The sequence below is a fragment of the Fistularia commersonii genome, chromosome 2 (assembly GCF_037954325.1).
Source record: "Fistularia commersonii isolate RoL2024-O1a breed Wild chromosome 2, RoL_Fcom_v1.0, whole genome shotgun sequence".
NCBI classification, from domain to species: Eukaryota; Metazoa; Chordata; class Actinopteri; order Syngnathiformes; family Fistulariidae; genus Fistularia; species Fistularia commersonii.
The window spans coordinates 21,166,659-21,176,089 of NC_141285.1; the positions used below are offsets into that span (position 1 = coordinate 21,166,659).

Sequence of the window (9,431 nt, forward strand, 5' to 3'; positions counted from 1 at the left end):
TTTTCTTCTTTGGTGGACATTGAGCCGCCGGTGTCCGGCGAAAAGGTCACCGTGTCGGGTAAAGCGTGTCACCTTGAAGCGTAATAAACCCCGGTGGCATCTGGCAGCGAGCTGGGCTTTCCCGAGGACCGCGACCCCGCCGTCCACCATGTGGGTCAGGGCAGCCGCCGCCCCTCCTTTTACTCCTCTTCATCTAATCCCCCCTCCTTGTACATACTCATTCAACCCTCCCCTCTGAACTCAACCTCCAAACACCAACCCACCCACCCCCACCCCTCATTTGAATCCCACAGTGAGGCCTCTTTGTCCACTGGCTGCCACTGCATTGTGCTGCAAAAGGAAGGAGAGAACATGGACAAACAAATTAGTTTTCTCCTTCAGCCAACTGTGTCGTCCGAGCACACACATGCACAAGCTCCGATGCACTCCACCCACCCACCCACACACACACACACACACACACAAACATTAAAGTATAGACGCATGCTTCGCAGAGGTTGTCTTTTGAAGCATCTTAGCAAATTAAATGTATTTGCTGTGTTCGTCTGTGACCCTCTGACCCCCCAACATAAAGGCTTCTTTAGGAAAGGAAATGCGTGATCCTCGGCCATTGTCAAGTACTTCAAATGCACCGTTCGTCCGTGAACTCGAAGCGATTTCTGATGTCGATTTCTGAGCTTCATTATGGCAACGTTTTTTTTTTTTCTTCCCCCCACTGTGCAACAGAAGTATTGTGAAGTCTTTCTGAACAAGGAATGTGTTTTGCGCGGGGCGAGTCTGTCGGTGAGGCAGAACACAAAAGGAGTGTTACAATCTTTCCAAATCTTTGTCGTTTTTTTTTTTTTATTTCATATTTGTTTCGGCAGTGAAAAATCATAGAAGCATTATCAAAACCAGAATCGATGACTCGAAACCCCTGGGCTTCGTGAAGAATATTCCTATCGCATTTCCCACAATTTAAAGCCAAATGTGATGCTTAGTATATGATGACAATAATCACATTGTTTTCAAATATTTTTCTCTATCTAATTTAGGAATTTTCCTGTCTTTTTTTTTTCTTTCAGGAAAATCTACCGAGCTGAAGGTCATTTGGCGGCACTTTCTTTCTTTATCCTTGAAATATTTTTGAAATCCAGATGAATATGTAGCGATTCTCCCCCTGACCCGTTGCTTTCTTACAACTTGAAAATACTCACATATATTACACGTGAACCTTAGATGGTTTAAATATATCAGGAAAAGGTCTATTCGTGGGTATATTTTTCCCTGATTTTTGCGCTTTAGGATTCAACGTGATTTTAAAAAACACCAAACAATAACGACCTGTATTTTGGCGCCATGAGAAAGCAAACAAAACCGCGGAGCGGAGATGAACGATCTCATTAGCCGGCATTGCCTTCTCACCGTGTGTCTGGTCTGCAAAAGGTCAACGGGCCGCCGGCGTCGGAGCCGTCACATGTGTTTTTGTTCAGGCCGAGCGCGAGACACATTTCCCTACATGTTGAAAAAGAGGCATTCCAGCCCGGAGCAAGTTCAACGTAAAGAATCGGCGTCTGAAATATTGCCGACTCCCCCCTCGATGAAATACCAACCTGAGAGGAGGGTAAAGGTTGTGTTTTTTTTTGTTTTTTTTTTTTTTTTTTACTGTGAAATTTATCTTTTGAAAGAAGAAAAACCTTGACAGTGATTTAAGGTTATTGGTTATTTCTGATCCAGAGGTGCTGCTGTGCAGCTGATCTGTTGCTGGAACATTTGTGGAATGCGCTGTAAAAGGTCTGTAAAGGTGTTGTTTTTTTTTTTTTTTTTCCTTTCCCCTCTGCGTCCCTCTTGACCCTCCTTCACCTGCCTCGACTCCTCGCCCTCCCCGCCGCCGTGCCACCCTGTAAAAGAGCCCCCAAATGCAGCAGATGTGTGACGACCGACACTCTCAGCAGCTGCTGGCTCTTATATCAGCTCCTGTTTGGTTTCAGAGCGCGACCGATACGTCCGCCTCACAAAGACCCCCTACAGTCCACGCACAAGTTTTCAAGGTCGAAAGCATGGCGAAAGACTTTTTATGTGTGTGTGTGTGTGTGTGTCTAAAAATGATCATTCGTTGATATTTGACCAACCCATCAAAAGGGCTAAAACAAAATTGCTTTTCAGGAAAAAAAAAGATTTAACCATTCTGTTTCTGTCTATTAACATCACTCTCATCCTAAATGTGTAATAAAGGAATAGAGTTGTTTAATGTCTTTAAAATCCCAATTGAGCTCCTTTGCTGTTTCAATTGTAATGTTTTAAATGCTTATTTTTCGAGGTTATACATATCAGTTCGCTTGTTTTAAAATGCTCATTGTTCTTATGTAATAACTATAGTTTTGGACAAAAATCTTGGTTTTCTTTTTAATCACATATGGGTTTTTTTGTTGTTTTTTTTGCAAAGCTGCTTTTTATGCCGACGAGAGTGAACGCGGCGCCGCGTCTGCAGTTCAGCAGGCGTTGGCTTTTCAAGCGTCCTGCTGTAAAACATTTCTCCCTTCAGACAATGTGAATGAACTCCTTTTTATATAGTCTTTTTCGACTCGGCTGACCGCTCAGAGAGCTTGGAACACACACACACACACACACACACACACACACACACACACACAGATCATGGAGGCAGCGGGGGCAGTTTGGGTGGGGGGGGGGGCACTTTGACATGGATCAAACCAGGAAGCTTCTCATTACTGGAGGAAAATTGGGACGGGATGACCTGCTCTACCTCCTAAGCCGTAGATAGCGCTTCATATGAACTATCTTGGCCTCCCATATATTTTATCTAACCTCAGTGCTCTCTGGCATCCACGCCTCCTCGGCATCTGGCCGCCGTCCAAATCCTCACTGCCCATCTCTGGCAGCTCCCTGCCCGCCGGCCCCAATCCTGAACTCGCTCGCGAAGTCCCGGCGGACCCTCCTCCCGGGGTCCCACCCTTCCCCTCGCGGCCCCCGACCTGCACTCCAACCCCGGGGTCTCAGCCTGCGGCCCCGAGCTCTCGCCTTCTTCCCCAACCCCGCGGCTGTCGTCTTCCCAGCCGTCCAGCTCAGCATGAGAGGACTAGCAGCTGTTGATCAATGGGCAGCCGGGGCCAACGCCCGCCTGTCCCCTCCCCTGACCCCCTGCACACACACACACACACACACACACACACACACAAAGATGCATGCACACAATCCCCAGGGAGGCAACAGATGGGGGTCAGCCAGAGGAGAGGGGTGTGGCGGGCTACAAAGGCCTCGGTTAGGTGTGTGTTTGTATTTTTCTGTCTGCACGCGTGTAGCCTCACCGATAGATTATTCCACAACCGGACAAATTCACCTTTTCCTTTTGTGTGTGCGCGGGTTTATGTGTGTGTGTGTGTGTGTGTGTGTGTGTGCGTGCTGGAGGGGGCTTGCGGCCGGACATTTGCTCGCTGCATGTCTCCAGCGAGGACAGGTGTTGGCGTCAGCGGTGTCCAGACTCGTTTCGGCAGCTGCTGTCACCCCTTTTCTTCCCCTCTTCTCCCGTCCCTCGCTTCCCCCACCCCCCCGACAGATGTAGCCACACCACCACCTCTCAGCTTTTTATGGGCCCGGCCTGTTTTGACTTTAAATATTTGCCCAGGAGGCGCATGTTCTGTTTGGGGAAGAATGGGGTCAGCTTGCAACCTGACACATATAAGATTTCTGTCTGTGTGTGTGTGTTTGTGTAATGATATGTGCATGCTGGTCCACATCTAACCATGTATGCACACCTGTACGTGCAGAGGTGCAAGTATTGGTTTGTTTCTTTTTGTCACCAGATTAAAAGCGGCGGGCAAACAAAGTGGAAAAGGTGAAAGGAAAAAAAAAAAAAAAGAAACCCCCTCGTCCGCCGATCCGTCGCCCCCGACGATGAAGACGAGGAGCCGACAGCTGGGAGGGAGAAGCACAACAGGTGAGAGCAAATGGATGTTTTACAGCATTTTCTTCTTTACGGCACCTTAAAGAAACGCCACCCGACGTGTCTCTCCGTGGGTTCACCAAAGTTCTTGAAGTGAAACCGTCACGCAAAGGTGTTTTGATAGCGTGAACAAACAGCGAGGAGTCGCTCGGGCCTCAATACGGAAGGCAGACGCTTTCCGAGAACAAACTCAGTTGGGTTTTTTTTTTTTTTTGTGTGTGTCTTTGCAAAGATCGAGTGACGCTGCGTAATACGAGAAGCTCTTTGTGGCAAAACCGGCCGAGGAACGACTGTCACCGGACTCTGTGATTCAGTTCGTTTTTTTTGATTTTTTTTTTTAATGGTCTGAAGTGTGTTTAACCCTCTGACTCCCTTTCGGGGAGACAACCATCTCGGTTTTCCATCTCTTCTCGGCACACCAAGTCGGCAAAGCAGTGTCCGGATCGACTTTTTGTTTTAAATACAATTGGCCTCCGTATGACTTTCTCTTTGCTTAACCCTAAACCTCCTTATCTGCTCTGCACGCACTGTAAGGTAACAGGGTCACGGGGATCAGACACACGGCGAGGTTGGAGACAAGATGCCTCTAGGCCGTGTTTTTTCGTCCGAAAATTCACGACGGGACCGATCGGAACTTGCAAATACATGCAAACATTCCCCGTAACGCCATTGTGCTGTTTGAGTCTCCTTTCACAGCTGCTCTTTTAGCTTTCTGTTGCACAAAGCGGCCGTCCGTCAAGCTCTATTTGAGCAGGTTCATGCCAACTTACGGCCGAGCATCCGTTTCCAAATGGCGGCTCGCTGTCGTTTCCCTCAAACGGCGGCCATATTGTAGCATTTTGCGGCTAAGTTGCCCCAGAATCTCGAATCAAAACAAAGGACCGGCCGTCTTTTGGTGAATTTGTGCATTTTGATCCCATGTCATCGAAACTGCTTTGCAGGAACTTTTAAAAGCCCTGTGAACCGACCCGCTGTCGCATTTGAACCATTTCACAATATTTTTATTCAACCTCGGTATTTTTTCCCTGCTTGTCTCTATTTAATCCTTTTAAGATTACCATATATTGAAATTGGAAGTAACCTTGAAGTAACCATCGTCCTTTTTCCTTCTTTTTTTTTTATCATACCTGAATGACATTTACTTCAGCTATTTTTTTTTTTAACCTATTGCAAAGTAAACAAGCATAACCAAGGACAAGAGCAGAAAAAACATCTGTTACTACATTGTAATATATGTTAATTTTGCGCCCCCTCCCATCAAAAGAATGACATCAGTGACGATTCAAAGCTTTTAAGTTCACATCTCGAGCTGTTTGAGGATAGTTTTTACGACTGAAACCTCACATTTGTAAAGAGTTTGTTCAAGTCTTGGATGCGAGATTATGCGAGTTTCTGATTTCTCTCCACGTTACATTATTTATTAGCCTTTCCCCGTCGCATCCCGTGTAAACGGTGCCGCGGCATATCGCCTCTTCTGCATAAAATTCCACCCCACTTGCAGACGTCGAGGAATTCACGACACCCTTCCATTCCACGCGGTGGGTAGTCACGGATAATTTGAAAAAAAAAAATCCACGCGGCGCAGCAGAGGTGAAGTGGATATCTGCACCTGCAGTCAACATTTTCATCCTTTTTTTTTTTTTGCAACAGCAGAAGGGAAGCATCGACACATCTCAAGGTGACACACGCAGACTCGGAGCGTTGTGTTCCTTCCTTTTTTTTTTTTTTTTTTTACCCCCTAAAAGTCTCCCAGAAGTGACTAAAGCTTTTTTTTTTTTTTTCGCCTCTGATCCATCACAGAGAAGGAGAAAGAAATGCAAAGACAGAGAGAAATGTGGATATAAAAGAATGATGGAGGCCCCAACAGTCGGGTAGAGGGGGGGGGGGGGGGGGTTGGAGTTGAAAGATAATTAGAACAGCAGTGGAGGATTCTGCTGCTGATCCCAGAAAAAACACCTCCGCCAGCTGGGTTCAAAGTCCAGGAGGGAGAGGAGACGAGGAGGAGAGGAGACGGTAGAGGAGGCTACAGGAAAGGGGAGATTTGGGGATCTAGCAGAGGAATGGCGGAGCGCACCTTGTTGTGCCATCTGGGCCAAATCCTCCACCGTCGACGCACACTCATCTCTCCTTCCCCTCCTCTTCCTCCGCCCGGTCCTCCAGCGACGCCTCCTCCTCCCAGACTGTTAGGACGGAGGATTAAGGTGGTGGCAATTACGAGACGCAGCCGACAGAAGCGTACCTGGCAATACATTTAACTGTCCGGGGCAGGGAGGAGGGGGGGGGGGGGTGACAGGCGGCTGGAAAATTAAGGGTGGCAAGAAACACACACACAAACACACACAGATAAACATACCACCACCAAATAGAAACTTTCTTCATTTGATCCAGCTCATCTTCAAAAATTTCTAGATGAAGTCACCGAGTGCCAAACAGATGCTGGTACAATTGCAGCTCAAGTCGCCCCACCATCACCACCACCACCACCACCACCGCTACTACCCCTCCACCGGCACCGCCACCGTCTCTGCCATCAACCCCCCTCAACACCACCACCACCACCAGCCAGGAGGGGCTACGGCTATGGATGGCGCCCATATGGCCACAGCTGATGGGGGTGATTGTCGGTATTGTTCACTTTGTCAGCGATCCTGGGGATGCAGGAGAGAGAGAGAGAGAGAGAGAGAGAGAGAGAGCTAATGATAATGCAGAGTGCAGATGTGCTCCGGAGCAGCCCAGTCGTTAAGCAACAACAGCTTGTGTGTATGAGTGTGTGTGTATGTGTTTATTTCTTTCTCTCTCTGTATGTGTGTGTGTGTGAGTTACAACCACAGCTGTTTGCCAGCCTGTTTGCCTTCTTGAGGAGATCTTCTGATGTCACATGTCACGCACACACACTCACTCACACACACACACACTGTCTTTGGCTACTTGTAATGATAATCTGCTAATGGTTTATTCATCTGATGTACTTCCTGCGTATGAGATGCAGAATCTTTGAGGTAATGTTGACTTTCACATCTTTTTTTTTTCCGCTTGAGGGTTTCAAACGGTGCTTATTGTTCAAGTGTCGATGAAAGAAGTTTCCGGAGATCCATCGTCGGAAAACGATGACCTTATTAAAGCGGGACGTCGCCGATTTTGTTTAGAAAGAACTGGAACTGGTTTTTTTTGGGGGGGGGGGGGGTGGGTGTCAAAAAAAAAAAAAAAAAAAAAAAAGTTGGGGCCCGTTTCAGAAACTGGCATAATTTGGGACTAGTTTGCAAAGGGAGCGCCGCGCTTCGCCACAATGCCATCTGCCCAACGAGCGTCTCATCCGCAGACTCCCGAGCCTTTGGGAAGAAAAAAAAAATGTTTTCTAGATGCGAGGAGTTTAAAAAAAGAAACCCCATTCATCTTCGCCGAAGACACTCGTCGCGGTCTCTTTGTACCCGGACGTCCAATCACAGAGGCGGCGGGGGGGGAGGAAGAGGAGGAAAACCTCCATGTAGGAGCACAACAACAGCAAAGGTGCTACGGTTCAACAAGCAAAAGACGCTTCCTGTCTCGCGGGCCCTCACGGCCTCCCCGTCCCGCAACCACGGCAACCGCAGCATCCCCCATTGTGTTCCCTCAGCTTGTTTTTTCTTTCTTTTTCAGAGACGGTGGACACTCGGTGGAGTGGTGGCTTCACTTCACGAGGAGGGAAGTGGTGTTAGAAGAACTTTTTAAACCTCACAGGAAGTCAGATGTTTTGGGGGACAGAGATAGAGGGGCGAGGGGGGGGGGGGGGTGTTGGGGTCCACATCAATATTCATGAATGCTGACCCTGAACTCTGACTGAATGTGTGTATGATTCCCCTCAGCCTCCTGCCCCACCTCTGACTCCGCTTGGACGTCTGGAAAGGGGAAAGATTCCTCTTTCATTCATTCAAGTCTCTATACCGGTTCCCCTGCACGCAGGGGTGCTGGAGTCAATTCCAGCTGGTTCACCCTGAACTGGTTGTCATTCACTCTTTCATTTACATCCACAAAAACAAAAACAAAAAAAAAAAAAAGAAACCTCTGCAAAACCTCTGTTGCTACTCTCTCAAATCTCTGTCAGTTTGTATCCGCGTGCAATTTATTCTTCATACCTTATAGTTTAATATTCAATGTAACAATGCACTATACTGTTAATTTGCACTCTATTATTATTACTTTGTTAATTTCATTTCACCGTGAGATTGTGAGAAACTTCTCAAAGGACATTCAGAGAAATTGACTTTGACTTGTAAACCAATCAGTCTCCATTCAAATGTCACATAGAGACATATAACCATTCACTTTCATTCCCACATCAGCCATGCTGGTTGTAGATCTTTATATTCTTTATTTCTTGTTTTATTACCATTATGTTTTTAAGAGAAGCACTTTATTGATCACCATAGGGGAAATTCGGGTGACAAAGACATTAAACAATAACAATATAAATAGAGACATTAAAAAAGGACAAAGACAATAGCAGTAGAGGGATCGAAATGGATAAACGTCTATGCTAGGACAGGAGGGAATTAACGTGAGTGTGTTTTCTTGACATTTAAATATCATATTGATCGCATTGCAACTACCTCTACTGCACCAGCCACTTTCTGCTACGCGTAAATTGTCATTTCCCCATTGGGGATGATTCTAGGAATCCTATCCTAACCTTTCACCCTCTCATTCCAATGAACCTCCCGCATGTTTTTTGGACCGCGGGGCCGACCTAAAACCCCGGAGGGTGTCCATGCAGACGCGGCGAGAGCTGGGAAACCAGTCGGGATTCCATCCCAAGTTAGTAGAAGATAATGACGACGATGACTCGGTTCTCTCCTCTCCTCTCCTCTCCTATTTCTTCCCCACCACTATACAGATGGTCCCAAGCTGCCTTCAATAATCCAATGTACCGCCATGCCAGTACACCCCGGGCTACACCCCTGATGCTACACCACTCACACACACACACACACACACATGCAACCACACATGCACAGAGACAGTGCCAGTTCCCTAGGCTGGACCCCTGTCTCTCTGGCCCAGATTGGATCGGTTTGATTCAGCATGGAGCGGGAACACGGGGCCTCGGGGCTCTACATGGGCCTGCAAGGCCCCACATTGGCCTGGAGAAGGCTGGGCTGCTACGGAAAAAAGCTCTGGGGCTCGATTGTTTTATCTTTTGAAGATGACTCTTATCATTATCACTATTATTATTATTATTATTATTATTATTACACGAGCTGGAGCTGGCCCGTGTTTTTATTATTATTATCAAGGAGAATTTCATCGCGTCTGGCTGCAGGACACGGGGGAAGAAACTAACTTCAGCTGAGGTGGGAAACAATCGCAAGCGAGCTGGCAGAGAGGCATCGTCGGGAGTGAGGGAGAGGTCGGCCGGAGGGTGACGGAGGCGGAAACCGGGGGGATCGGAAAAAGGAGGGATAGGTACGCGGAGAGATGGACACAGTGTGGCGGATGGGGGTGGAATGGAAGG

The 9,431-nt window shown here is 47.5% G+C and overlaps 1 long non-coding RNA gene across 2 annotated transcripts; it reads left to right on the forward strand.

Annotated features, from left to right (window-relative positions):
* The first annotated feature begins 1,512 nt into the window (after window positions 1-1,512).
* On the forward strand, window positions 1,513-7,606 carry LOC147236696 (uncharacterized). 2 transcript variants are annotated; one of them, XR_015107310.1, is made up of 5 exons: window positions 1,513-1,609; window positions 1,717-1,773; window positions 3,804-3,937; window positions 6,353-6,557; window positions 7,580-7,606. It is a non-coding gene; the product is annotated as an uncharacterized LOC147236696 (long non-coding RNA). The 2 variants fall into 2 exon arrangements; XR_015107309.1 differs by lacking the exon at window positions 7,580-7,606 and having other exon boundaries at window positions 6,353-6,800.
* The last annotated feature ends 1,825 nt before the right edge of the window (window positions 7,607-9,431 follow it).